Here is a 14,535-nt window from a genome sequence, read left to right as displayed (position 1 = left end):
CAGGAGATGGAGCTGTAATAGGGGGATGACAGGGCAGGGAGATCTGTAGGGTGCGATCCCCAGAATGTGCTGCCCAGACCCCCTTCAAGGCTGAGGGTGTCTCCCCTGCCAGCCAGCCCATCTCGGATGCTCGGCGGCCTGCGTAGCTCCAGGCCCCGGGGCCCGGCCAAGGCTGGCGGCCGTGAGGTCTCCCTCTGTGTAATCCTGCTTCCTTCCTGGATTAGTAGTGTCCTGGGGCTGCCGTAATAAAGCACCGCAAACCAGGGCCTTCACTGGACAGGAATCCATTCTCGGAAGGTTCTGGAGGCTGGCAGTCCAAGGTCAAGGTAGGGGCAGGGCCCTGCCCCCTGAAGGCAGGATCCTTCCTGCCGCTTCCAGCCTCGGGTGGCTCCAGGCGTCTCTGGGCTGTGGCTGCACTGCTGGGATCTCTGTGTCCCCTTCCCACGGCCTCTCCTCTGCGTCTCCCCTTCTCTCTTGTCAGGACACTCGTCATTGAGTTTAGGGCCCACTCGGGTAACCCAGCATGAGTTCCTCATCTCAGGATCCTTCCCGCAATCACACCTGCAAGGTCCCTATTTCCACACAAGGTCACGTTCACAGGTTCTGGGTTGAGGACCCGGATACACCTCATGTGGGGTCCTCATTCAGCTACACTTTCCCACTCAGTCTAGACCCCAAGCTCATCACCTATTATAGCGGTCCCCAACCTTTTTTTTTTTTTTTTTTTTTTGCGGTACGCGGGCCTCTCACTGTTGTGGTCTCTCCCATTGCGGAGCACAGGCTCCAGACGCGCAGGCTCAGAGCCCATGGCTCATGGGCCCAGCTGCTCCGCGGCATGTGGGATCCTCACAGACCGGGGCACGAACCCGTGTCCCCTGCGTCGGCAGGTGGACTCTCAACCACTGCGCCACCAGAGAAGAACAGTCCCCAACCTTTTTGGCACCAGGGATCGGTTTCATGAAAGACAATTTTTCCACAGATTGGGGGTGAGATGGTTCAGGCCGCAATGCGAGCGATGGGGAGCCATGGGGAGCGGCAGATGAAGCGTCTCTCGCTTGCCCGTGGCTCACCTCCTGCTGTGCGGCCCAGCTCCTAACAGGGAAGCCGGGGGTTAGGGACCCACCGCCCTAATCAACATCCTGCTCCTCAAACCCCACCCCAGAGTCTGCACTCCAGGGGTCCCACCAGTGACAACGTGGGATGCCAGAAAGCAAGGGGACCCACGTGTCCCAGGGCCTAGACTCCTCGCCACCGTAGGGAGAGGCCAGCATGGCTCAAATACCTCTGGCAAAGCCAAGTGAACGGCCAGGCAGGTGGGTACGGGGTGGCCCTGGGAAGTCCTCACGGGCCCCTCTTGAAGAGCTCTTCCCAGCTGGCTTTTCAGGAAAGGAGGGGATCTGGGGCCTGCTACCTGGGACACAGAGTGAGGCAGAGAGCCCAGCTAAAGACACAGAGATGTAGAAGGAGGCAAGGCAGCAAAGCAGGAAAGGAGAGGACCAAGAGGTGAGTGAGTGATGCAGAAGGATGATAGTGAGATAGATACACAGATACATAGATGATTGATACATAGATAGATGATAAATGGGTGATAAATAGGTAATAGATGATAGATAGATAGATAGATAGATAGATGGCAGGGATGGTGATACATAGATACATAGAAGATGGATGATAGACAGACAGACAGATGGGTCTCCTGCCACTGCCAGTTTTGGGAAGTTCTGGGTTTTATTTTATTTGAGAAGGTGGATTATGGTCCCCTTTTACAGATGAGGTCCTGAGAACATGGGAATACTTTTGGCTGCAAATAGAAGAAAGCTCATCTCAAAATGGTATAAACTATAAGGATAAAGTCTTAACTCACTGAACAGGAAGTTCTTAGGGGGGGCTGGCTCCAGAGCTGGAGAATTCAGAGGCACAGAAAGAGCACAAGGCCCCAGGTTCTTCCCATCTCTCTGCTCTGGCCTCAGATATGTCCTCCTCATGGCTACAGAGTGGCTGCTGCTGCTCCAGAAGTCACACAGATGTGACCATGTTTAGTGAAAGAAGAAATCATCTTTTCCTGAGCCTTTCTGAGAGGAAGAGAACATTTTCCTGAAGCCCCCAGTCACCTCCACTCCCATCTCAGTGCCCAGAACTCAGTGCCCAGAACAGTGGACACTACCAGAGTTTCCACTGTGGGGGATTAACCCCTGTAGCTGGGATAGGGTCATCCACCCTTCCCAAAGTCATTGGCAGGGGGATGGGGAACACCCAACAAAATCTGGCCCTGCAGTCAAGCAAGAAGAGTGGATGTGGATGCTGGGGAGATTGTGTCCTGTGCCCAGAACTTCCCAGCTTTGGTGGAGAAGCCAACATTCAGACCCAGCGGGCCAACTCTACTCTGCAGTGTGAGCTGGGGTGCACTTGTGCCTGGCTCACCGAGCAGGGTCGGGTAGCCCCAGGGCCTGGGAACGCTGGTCTCCCGCCCTGCCCCTGTCACCTGGGGCTCACAGAGAGCCATGGTCTGGGCTGCTCTCTGATGCTGGACTCATTAAAGGAAATGTTCTCATGGGCATATTTCCAGCCCAGATGGTGGCAGTTTTAATATCCAGAACCACAGCGAAGGGGAATGGGTGGCCCACCCCTGCAGGCTGGCCAAGGGTGCTCGTCCTCCTACAATGGAGAGGAAATGAAACATGTAGATGTTTTCGTTTCCTGAACAATGCTGATCGGCCTTCGGATCAGGACAGGGGCATAACTGGGCCATGATGCTGGCAAGAGGCGGGGAGCAGGGAGCGGACAGCTGGACCACAGACCGCACTCTCTCCCTCGACGTGGGCAGGCTGCCCCAGCCGCAGTTTCCTATTCTGTGAAATGGGGACAAAAATAGCAAGGGAGCGGTGATGGCTATCAGTGTCTGGTTGTGAACACGCACCCGTAAAGGGCACGAGGGTCATGGGGTGGCCCATTCCCCAGGCCTGGGTGGGTGAGGGGACTTCTCCTGGAGCACAGCCCGGCCTCTATCCCATCCCCACCATAGGTGAAGGAGGGGTGTAGCTGGAGTGGGTTCCTGTCCTTGACCAGCTGAGGTTTTGAGTTTAAACTTTAAGTCCTGAGTGGGGGGTGGGAGTTGGATCTATTTTTTCTGTGGTTTCTGCCCGAAAGGGCACAGATGGCAATTCAGACAAGTGGGCCGGCTCGGGCCCGAGACCTAGGCAGGAGGGGGCAGGGCCAGCTGTCCAGCTGGTCGGTTCTGATCCATAGGTTCCAATCAACCTGGTCAGAAATAAGGCTTCGGGTCCTGCACTCGTGTCTGATTTCTCAGCTGGTCCCCATCCTCTGAGAGGGAGGTGGGGGATGTTTATGGTCCCCTAAGTTCAACAGCCCAGGTCCTGCCCATGTGGCTCCAGTCGACCTGTGTGGGCGCCAGCTTGCCGCCCACGTTCATCCAGACCCCAGCAGAGAGCGACCGGGCTGAGCCGGGGCCGTCCTGCTCCCATCGCCGGGACGTGGCTGTGGACAGCATATCAGACGGGACAGGCCCATCTCGGGAGGGACAGGGGTTACAGGACCTGGATGAGCAGAGCCCAAGTGCAGCCCAGACGGACACCTCCTTGACTGCTCCCTTCCCAGCCCTCCCGTCAAGCCCCGCAGCCAGCACCCCTCCTTCCTGCCGCCCCCCTCCCCATGTCCTCTCTCTTTCCCAACCTTTCCATCCCAAGGGAACCTTCTATAGGACAGCGCTGCTACCCTGGGTCCCTCCCATCCTCACATACATGTCATAGCCCGTCTTTAAAAGCCAACCAGGGCTTCCATGGTGGCGCAATGGTTGAGAGTCCGCCTGCCGATGCAGGGGACACGGGTTCGTGCCCCAGTCCGGGAAGATCCCACATGCTGCAGAGCGGCTAGGCCCATGAGCCATGGCCGATGAGCCTGCGCGTCCGGAGCCTGTGCTCCGCAGCGGGAGAGGCCACAGCAGTGAGAGGCCCGCGTACCGCAAAAAAAAAAAAAATCCAACCAGCAGACCCCTCCCCCGATTCCTCCTCCCTGCCGGCCCCCCTGCAGGTGTCTGCTCCTCTTTGCAGCAAAACTGATCAAGAGCACCCTCTGCGTTTTCTCCTCTCTTAGTCCATGCTGGGCACAGGGGGTCCCACCTCTTTACCAAAACCCACCTGGCGACCCCCACTCTGCACAGACTCCCAGCCCGTCCTGCAGGGGCATCTCTCCCGAGATCTTCCCTTTGGCTTCCAGGTCCTGGTTTGCTTTCTGCCACCCTTGTCACTACTTCTTCTCCTCTCCTTCCATTCTCTGACCTCTTACCTTTGACCTCTGGAGGCCCAGGGCTCCATCTTGGACCTGGGCCCCTCTCTCCACAGCCTCTGCCACTCATCCCCTCTTTTTCTCGCACCCTGAAGCCAAGCCATGGTCTAATCCTGTTCGCTTTGCCCCCAGAACTCAGCCAGAGCCTGGGCCCCTCCCCTCTGCTGTGTCCACCTGGCCCAAGCCCCCTCAGCTCTCACCTGGACCTGCAGACTGCCTCTTGGCCTCTGCCCACCTGTTCTCAGACAGCAGCCAGAACCTTGGGAAGCAAGTCACACCGGGGCCTCCGCTGCACAAGACCCAGAGTAGCCTGGAGTGAGCAGAAGCCGAGAGGCCCTGCGTGGCTTCGCCCGGTCGGCGGTCAACGGTCGGGCCTCCGACCATGCCTCCTGCTTCTCGGGGCCCCCCTCCCGCCCTGGCCCTTCACTCCATCCCCCTGGCGCCTACAGACCCGGCCCTCTCCTCTGTCTGGAGCCCCTCGCTTACATCCACATCACTTACCTCCTTCAAGTCTCTGCTCAGATGTCACTTCCCGGCCGGCCCACCTCTCCAGCTCGGCAGACTCCTCACACCGCCGGCCTTCACGGGAGGCCCAACACTCATCAGCCCAGGGGCCCCGCCTCAGACCCTGAAGGGGGCGCAGAGGGCAGGATTGCCGCCCTCCACCAGAACCTGGAGGAATCGGGTTCCAGCAACACAAAAAGGCAGAGGACAGGGTTAGAACCAGGGAAGAGTGTGCACCCCAGCCGCCGATTCATTTCGGGAGTGCAACCGCCCTTAGGCCCTCGGCAGCCAGGGTGCCTGGGTGCAAATCCTCACTCACTTGATATCTGCATGCTTCCTCATCTGTGCAATGGGCGCCGTGACAGCTCCTGTTTCAGGGCCATTGCGAGGCCTGGACCAGGTCCACACACGTGAAGCGCTCAGAGCCACGAGGGCGCAGGCCACCATCATTCCTCTCCACGAGACCGGGGGATCCGGAGGCCGGGAGGTGGGTCCGGCCCTCACTCGGCTCTGGGTAGCTGGCTGGACCCTCCGTCTCCCCTAAGCAGTCAGCCTCGGGCCAGAGCACAGGGTGAAGCCTCCCTTCCGAAGCCAGCTCTTGGCTCCCCCAACGTTCCTCCCCAGCCCCCTGACCACCTGGAGCCCCCGCTCGTGGAAAGCCTGCCGCATCCCTGCTGCAGCTGCCAGCAGCCGAAGGAGGCCCCACCTTCAAGGTCAGTTCTGCTGGACCCCCAGAGAGGCACATAAGGGCGGTGGGAGGGGAGCTCCACGGCTCTCCAGGGGGACAGCTCCCAGGCAAGCCTCTGATGGAGCCTCCCTTGGGGGGCAGGCGGTCACCAAGAGGGTGCGGAGCCCAGAGAGGCCACTGGCCAGGCTGTGACAGCAGCGTGACATCTGTCTGAGTCATTCTGTCAAGTTGGGCCAAAGTTTCCCCAAACGGAGGAGAGATCAAGGGACCCTGCCTAAGTAAGTGCCCATGGGGGCTTCCAGGGGCCACATACAGACAGACTGCAGTGGGGCTGCGGGGTCGGAGGCTCCGGGCTGCCAGCGCCAATCGCCCCAGCCCTCCATCCATGTCGCCTCTTTTTGCTGAGCTTTCCGGGCGGGCTACAGATCCTAAGCCCCTTCCGGTGCTCGGGCTGCAACGTCACCTCTCTGAACCCACCTCCTCGCTGTGGAAAGGGTGGCGATGGAGCCCAGCTCTCAGGGCTTCAGAACTGCCTGTGATTGTAATCAGGTACCGATTCAGTCACTGGCAGAATTAATTTGTTAAATCAGCACAAGCTCAGTGTAGCCCCCAAAAAAATTTTTTTAAGGATTGGGTGGTGGGCTGAGCAGCGCTGCCTAGAGTTCATGGGACAGCCTGGGGGCATGAACCAGGAGGCAGGGAGGATGCCCCCGCTTAAGGCACTGCAGGCCCCAGACCCTGTACAGCTCTAGTGCCTCCTGTTCTGTGTCTCTGCTCAAGTGACAGTCATGTTCTCTGTGATCTGGTGTCTGCGCCAGCCATCCCCATGGCTCTCTGGGCCCCAAGATTCCCCCTACCTCGTCCCAGTGTTCCTGCTTTCACGCCTGTGCATGTGCCGTTCCCTCTGCTATTGGAGTCCTTCACCTCCAGCCCAAAGAGTGCCACCTCCAGGAAGCCCTCTGGGTTGCTGCTTTCCTCCATCACAGCCTTTTCTGAGTGTGTCTCTTTGTTACAAGTGTGGCTACCTCTCCTTCCACATGTGGGGGCAGGACCGGCCAGGGATGCGTGTGGACTGGCCTGGATTTGGTCAGGGCTGGGGAGAGGCCCTGTCCCCCATAAGGGAGGATGGAGAGGCCCTGGCACCTACAAACAGCCCAGTCTGCTGCCCACCTGATCCTCCTGAGGGCTGAGCTGGGCAGGGATGGGCTCCGAGGGGATCCGGGGGGCATCCCGGTGGATGACCAACTCAATTAGTGCCTCTGCAGGCGGTGGGGAGGGAGATGGGGAAAGGGAAGAGTCAGAGAGAAAGAGCCACAGAGGAAGAGAAAAGTTGGGCCGAGGCAGGAAAGCGCTGGCTCAGCCTGGGCCCCTCGGTGCCTCAGGGCCCCCTCCTTGAAGCCTCCAAGCCACTCCTTCCTGCCCTGCGCTGGGGATCCTTGCCGGGGGCCACCCTCATGTGTCCCATCCCAACCTCCAGGCAGCTCTGGGAGGCTCCTATCAAGAGACCCGTTTCACAGCGGTGGCTCCGGCTGTTGCTGGACCAATGTGCTCACCTGCAGCGGAATTTCCGCAGCAGGAAGACGTAGGATCTGGTCCCCCTGCAGGCTGTGGGGTGGCACCTGCCTATGGCTTCCACAAAGCCCAGCACTCAGACCATTGGTTACTCAGGCCTCAGGGCCAGTCAGGCGGGGCTCGACCAGAGGCTCAGGACCTGAGACTCCTTGACCCGGGAAACAGGAGGAAGAAGCTGTGAGTACCCACAGGGCAGGGCTGGGGGTCATCATGACCCTTCCCCACCTGGACTCGGAGAGGTTAAGTGGCTAGGTCAAGGTCACACTGCTGGGACAGGCTGATTCCCGCACTTGCTCTTCCCCAACCCGTCTGCTGTCCAGGGAGGAGTCCGTCGGCTCCTGGCCTCAGTTTCCCCATATGTAACAGGAGGTTGGGCCAGATGCTTGCTGACAGCTCTTCCCCTCTGACAGCAAAAGCCAGTAATCGCGTAGTTGGAGGGAAGAAAAGAATAAAAGCTGGGGATTCAGTTTCTCCTGCCACCAGTGCCGTGGGTGCAGCCCGCCCGCCTATAATTACACACAATTAAGATGCAAAGCTGCAGGTACAGTTCGGAGGCCTCGGAGCCTGCAAGATTCTGCAGGGAGCATCGCGCCACTGAGGGAACCCGTTCTCTCCAACCTCCCACTGGGCGCACATTTCTATTTTGGTTATTATTTTACTTATTTCATTAACTCAGCTCCAACTCTGGGAAGCGTGGCGCTGTAGTGTCTCAGCTGTAAGCACCAGGCCGCTCTGTCCAGCCACAGCAAGGCTAACAGGAGGACTGGAGACCAGCTTCACTCCCACGGCCAGGTGCCCGCAGGTGCAGCAGGACGGTCACACTCCTAGGGGCCCTGCTTGGACACCAAGATCACAGGGGTCGGGGCTGGATCGAGCTGCTCCTGGAGTGAGGTCCCACATCCAGCATCTCTGTGGGTCATCTCATCCCCTGGTGGGCAAAAGGCCGGATGACCCCCTCATTTCATACCCAGGGCATCTGAGGCTGAAGGTGAGCAGGCACCTGCCCAGGTCACCTGTCTCAGCTGGATGGAGCCAGGACTGAGTCCTCCACCTTCCAGCCTCTCCACAGGTTTTTCTCCCCCTAAACTTGGGTGCTGTGGCCAGAAGCCTGACTCAAGGACAGACTGGCCTTGGTGCTGACCTCGTCTGACCACGCCCACCAGCCCCTCATCCCCTCCGCAAAACCATGGTTTTGTTTCTGATTTTACAAGCAGTATGTTCATGGTAGAGCGTATTGGCAACATGCAAAAATATGAGAAAGAAAATAACAATCCCCTGGAACTCCGTCTGAGATGCCTTCTGTTACATTGTAACTTGTACCTTCTGACCTTTCCAGGTGCTCACCTGCCTAAGGAGAGACATCCGTGCGCCTGTGAGCTCAGCAGACAGGGGGCGGGGCATGTGTGAGCCTCGAGGATGCTTCACACCTGAGGGTCCTCCACTGGATGGTGCTGAGTGACCTTGGGCAGGACGCTCATCCCAGGCACACTCCCTCGTCAGCGCCTGACATAGTCAACACCTGACCCCGTCAGTACCTGCCAGGCTGGGGTGGCTCGGAGGCGGGGATGAGGAGAAAAAGTGAGAATGCTGCCCTGATCCCACGGATCCCATGGCCATCATCACTGTCGTGAACATCCAAGTCGGGAGGAAGGACAGCGTTCTCGCCGTGACCCTCCACTTGCTCACTGTGTCACAGGGAAGATGAGCCCTCCCTCCCAGGACTGTTGGGCCATGGAGAGGAAAGTGTCAGCACAGCACCCACATGATACAGAGAAGGGCTCAGGAAATACGGGAGGGTGACGAGTGGGCGGCATTGACATGGCATCCCTGCCCCCGTGGTGGGCAGGCGTGGCTCTGCCTGTGTCTGCATCCTGAGGTGGCAGAGGGGACCCTGCATCAGCTAGCAATGGGCATAATACTGCTGCGTTACGAATGGCCCCAAGCCCTCAGGGCACAATTACATGTTAGCTCATGTCTGCAGGGTCCAGCTGACCTGGGCTGGAGCAGGTTCCCAGGGGCCCTTTCTGCCTGTGTGTCCCTGAGCCAGGCCGGCTCCCCAACACAGGCTGACCTCCAGTCCCTGCAGCAGCCTCCCCTCTGAGCTGCCCCCAGGGAGAAAGTGGTCCAGGGGCTCCATCGCACACAGGTCCTGGGGCCGATAGGATTAACCAATTCAAAATCTGTATCTAATGTAGAGCCTTATTTCTTTTCATCCAACTTTCTATTTTTGAAAACTTGCAAACCTACAAAATACTGGAAAGGATAGTGTGAAAAACACCCACCGTATAACCTTTCCCCCAATTCACTAACATTAACAATCTGTCACATTTGCACTCCCTCTCTCTCGCTATGTATGTATATATATAAATACATTCTGAAAAGAAGTTACTAGTGAACACAGCTTTGAGCGTTCCCTAAAACTCAGCACATTCTCCTACCCTGAAAAATTCCACATCTGAAAATTTAATGTTGATGCTCTGCGTTTATTATGGACTGAATGTTTATGTCCCCAGAATTCATACATCAAAGCCTTAACCCCCAAGTGATGGTGTCAGGAGGTGGGGCTTTCAGAAGGTGATAAGATGAGGTCATGGGGCCCCCAAGATGGGATTAGTGCCCCAAGAAGAAGAGGAAGAGGCAACCGGAGAGAGCGCTCTCTCTCCACGTGAGCACACAGAGGAGGGTCAGCGCCTGTGAGCCAGGAAAGTCCCGCACCAGAACACCAGCCCAGCCACACCTGATCTTGGACTTCCAGCCTCCAGACTGTAAGGAAGTAAATTCCTGTTGCTTAAGCCCTCAGGCTGTGGGAATTTGTTATGGCAGCCTGAGCTCAGACAGCAAGGATCAATATTAGCCCAGGGCTTCCCTGGTGGCGCAGTGGTTGAGAGTCCGCCTGCTGATGCAGGGGACACGGGTTCGTGCCCCAGTCCGGGAGGATCCCACGTGCCGCGGCGCGGCTGGGCCCATGACCCATAGCCACTGAGCTTCCACGTCTGGGGCCTGTGCTCCGCAATGGGAGAGACCACAACAGGGAGAGGCCTGCATACCTCAAAAAAAGAAAAAATATATATATATATATATGTTAGCCCAAATTCTAATTTCCCTAATTGTCCCAAATTATATATTTTTACCTGTTTTTTTAAAATTGAAGATTTAATTGAGAATCATGCCTTACATTTACCTGCCATTTCTCTTTCGTCCCCCTTATTCTAGAACATTCCCCGCCACTTTCTAGTCTTCCACGACCTGTCCACTTTTGAAGCGGCCAGGCCAGTGGGGTGCACTCCTGCCCCTAAAGACAAAGCAGAAGGAGCCAGAGGGTGGGTTCCCCTCCGCAATCCTTCCCGCCCAGCGAGGAGGTGGCCCAGACCCTGGAAGGACCATCTGCAGGAAAGTGGCAGTCCAGAGGGCTGCCCGCCGGCTCCTGAGAAAGGAAAGGCAAAGACAGCAGTCAATTAAGGGGAAATGCAGGCACATTTCACCCCCTTTCTCTACAACGTGCTCAGGGCAATATTACAGCCAGTTCCTTCCTCTTCTGCTCCCGGCAAACCCAGAAACACAAACAACCAGGGCATGAGACCAGGGAGCAGGGTGGCAGGCTTCTGGCATCAGCCTCTCTGCAGCCGCCAGCACCTGGGATGGATTTTAATTGCCTGTGAGGTTCTTTATGCAAATGAGCCATTACTGCTCTCACCTCTCACAGATGTCCAGTGACAGCCTGGGGTCACTGATGTGCTTCAGTCCTCATCACTTTGTGAATCGGGGGGGAGTTTGCACCCCCATTTTGTGGATGAGGAGACTGAGCCTCAGAGAGGGGATGTGACCTGTACCAGGTCACCGGCTTGTAGGCACTCAGTGTGTCCAGCGGCTGAGCTGCTGGACCTCAGGGTCAAGTCCTCAGAAGGGAGGGACAACCTTGGCCCAGGGCTGGGTGATACCCAAGGGGAGCAGAGGCCTCGAGGGGGGTCTCTCTGGAGGAGGAGGGTGTCTCCCAGAGAGAGGGGAGCGGTCAGGCCTTCAGAGGGGGCACCTTGGGAGAGGAGGGGAGGTCTGGACACCACAGGACCGGGGTGCAGAGGGGTGGACTGAGTCAGACTGAGCTGTATTGGGTTAAAAGAAACGAGGCTAAATCTACCTTCCATGTGGTGGTGGCTCTCCCAGGATCACGGCCAATGGTGACATTTCCCACCTGGCCATGAAGGTCCCCTTCCTTGTCTCTGGGGACCAAGGGCCTTCAGGCACAAACACAGTTTCCCCATATTTTAGGAACCCTTTTGAGATGGGCTTTACAGTGGTAACCACTGTCCTGGGCCCTCCTGCTTGGCTGGCATGGGGTGTGGGCTGCCCCTCACAGTGAGATGGTGGGTGAGGTATCAGAGAAAAACAGTGCTTAAGCAGTAAAGACAGATTCTATTCTGGGCTATTGCAATAGAGGAAAAGAGACGTCCGTACAGAACCAGGCTTAACTCAGATATAGGGTGGACAGGCGGGGCTTATGGCCCAGGAGCAGGTGGGGTCAGTGGATGGAAAATCACTAAGAGGGAACATCAGGGGTGAGGGGCATTCTGGCTAAACCCCCCCTGACAGGATCCTCGCTGGAGGCAGGCCAGGCGCCAGGCATCCGCTGGGGGGCGATGGGATGAGGATTTTGATCTGATATCTAGGTGGGAGATTCTGGTCAAGCTGACCCAGCAGGGTCCTTGCCGAACGGGGATTTTAGCAGCACAGGTGGGCCCAGGGGCAGGATCAGACACCTCCTCTTGGGGCTTCTGTCTCGCGTCTGTAGCACTGAGGGGGGCAGGATACCCTCGAGGCCCCCCGGGGCTGAGGGACATCTAGGCCACAAAGGCTGCAGGATCCCAGGCTCAGTGTGCATTCCTGGCCCCGCTGCCACTTCGGGACGAATCTGGGGTTTCTTGTGGATTTCCCAATGTCGTTCCTCCCACGAAGGTCAATACAAAAGGTACTTGGCATGTTTTCTTATCAGCATCGGGATCTGCCCCCGCAGAGGGGGAAGCGACCCCCCAGAGCTGCTGGGAGTGGATGGGATGCAGTCCACAGGCCCCACAGGTGGCTGTGCCTCATCCACGTGTCTGTAGGACCAGCCGTGGCTCTGGGCTGGTGCCAAGAAGGCCAGTTTGGCAAGAACCTGTCGGCGAGTCAGTCCAGGCTCTCCTGAGGGGCCGTAACCCCGGCTTTGCTCTGAGGGAGCTCAGACAGGAAACCAGGACCCACAGAGCTTGGGGTGGGGGGGCACATCCGTCTTTAGCCGCCTTCCTGGTTTGGACGTGGAGGCAGCTCGGGGTTCCCAAGGGCACCCCGGGTCATAAGGCTAGATAGCCCTCCTTGTGGAGGAAGGCTGGGACGTGCAGGGGCAAGGTGACACGTGAGCCTGTCACACGGGGCTTTCAATGAGAATTTGAAAGGAATGACTGGGTGGCACTGGGGAGGGTTGCTGCTGTCACATTTAGGTGCCTGTTGCCCCCCCAGTCGTTAGTAAGGCTTTTTGGGGGTCTCCCCGCTCCCACACCCAGCCTGGGCTCTCCTGGCTGTCAGAAGGGTCAGCAGGGCATCGTGTCCTCCCTAGGTCCCAGCACCAAGAGGGACCTGGTGTGACAGCAGGTGTGATCCGGATGCCCAAGCAGGCGCCCCAGAGGGGGCGGGGATGCGGGGCTTCTCCTCTCCCTGCACCCCACCCTCGAGGGAAGCTGCTGGGGTGGGGGGTGGAACCCCGGGGATGCTCCACAAACCACGCTGTGCCCTTCATTCATTCATTTGCTTTCACTCGCTCATTTATTCATCCATCGGCTCCAGAAGGTACCACCTCCACATACCACCCTCCTGGGGGTTAGGGCTTCCACGTGTGACTCTGGGGACATGAACATCCAGTCCACAGCAGCCAGCTGAGACAGCAATCCCACCATCCCTCTTCCAGGACATAGCACCTTAATCTCGGGGCCACGTCATCATCTCCGGTGACAATCACAGGGCTCGGCCTACTGAAGACGCTTGTCACTGTTGGCGGGTTGGTGAGAGGCTGACCCTTCCTGCCACCCCACCACGCGTCAGGGCCCCTCCCCTCCGGAGAGCCTCACTCACCAGGGAGTACAGAATTCCCGCTGGGCTGCGGGGCTACAGGCATTGATGTCCTGAACCCACACGGAGGCTCATAAAGCATCCAGTGTTTCTGCCCTTATCCTGCAGCCGGGGCCCTCCCATCTGCTTGAAATCTTCCTCCTTTGAATTCAAAGAATATGCCTTTTGCACTACCCCAAAGAGAGACCCGGGGGTGCCTGCTGCTTTGGGAATTCTCCTGTCAATTTTACGAAAATCTGATCTGTGTTTAGGACCAATAAAGCCTCTACTTCTCCCTCTTCAGTTATGCAAACCTTATCCCAGCTGCCTGTGTGCCTGGTTCTCCCCCAAAGTGTGGAAAGCACTTTCCTGCACCACATTTTCTTTCCAAGATAACCCATTTGAGGAGGGCTGGGTGCATCCTATTAGGGCCAAGGGGGGCTCTGAAGGATATTTTCTTCTTTAGTCAACTAAGTTACAGGTATCCCATCGGATTCGCTCTGCAGACTTCAAGTTGATTTAGGAGTTTCATGGAGTTGGCTGAGCACGAATCCTGCTAATCGGGCCAATTTCTGACCATCACTGGAGTAACTAGCTCCCTAAGAAAGAAAGTCAGAGCAGAGAAGCCAGAAGCCTGCTTCCACGTGGGCACGTGGGACCCAGCACTTCCCGGGGGCTCTTCTGACGGCAGTCTCCTCACCTCCGAGTCTGCTTGTCACTGGGAGGTGAGAGCAGGTCCCTCTCAGGGTTTCTTCCTCCTCCTGTGACCACCCCGATGGTCAGCAGGTCTGAGCAGCAGGGAACCACGAACAGGCAGAGAGATAAACAGATTCTGGCACGTTCCAGCCACGGAGGGATTGCAGAGAGCACGTGAGCCACCATTTACAACATCCCCAGCTCACCGCCAGGCACATATGAGGACCCCTGGATGCTAGTCCCCTTGTCCCCCGCTGGTGGGACTGACGGAGGGAAGAAAGTACACTACTGGGGGTGGGGGGAGATGGCCCGATTCGCTTTTGCGGCATCAGTGCCAGCGCAGGGCCTGGCACACAGCAAGTGCTCAGTCAATACTGATTCCTGTGTGACCTCAGATGGGGAGCTTAGCCTCTCTGAGCCTCAGTTTCTTTCTTTGTAGAATGAGGTTGGTGGCCCACCTGCCATCCTGCTCCATCTTACACGGGAGGCAGTTGACGACGGCTCCTGTCATGCGGTGCCCACCAGGTGCCCAGTGCTGCCCTGAAGGCTTCCGCTATAAGACCCCACTTCACGCTCACAGAGAATGAGGTGGTATCATCCCCTCCCCAACCCAGGAGTCGCGGGGAAGGGGAGCAACTTGGCCAACGCGGTCCGTGGTGCAGATGTGAGTGGAACCCAGGCACCTCCCTCCACGAAAC

This window comes from Hyperoodon ampullatus (genome assembly GCF_949752795.1).
Source record: "Hyperoodon ampullatus genome assembly, chromosome: 1".
Lineage (NCBI taxonomy): Eukaryota > Metazoa > Chordata > Mammalia > Artiodactyla > Ziphiidae > Hyperoodon > Hyperoodon ampullatus.
The sequence above is the reverse complement of the archived record's forward strand: the minus strand, read 5'-3'. Positions refer to the sequence as shown.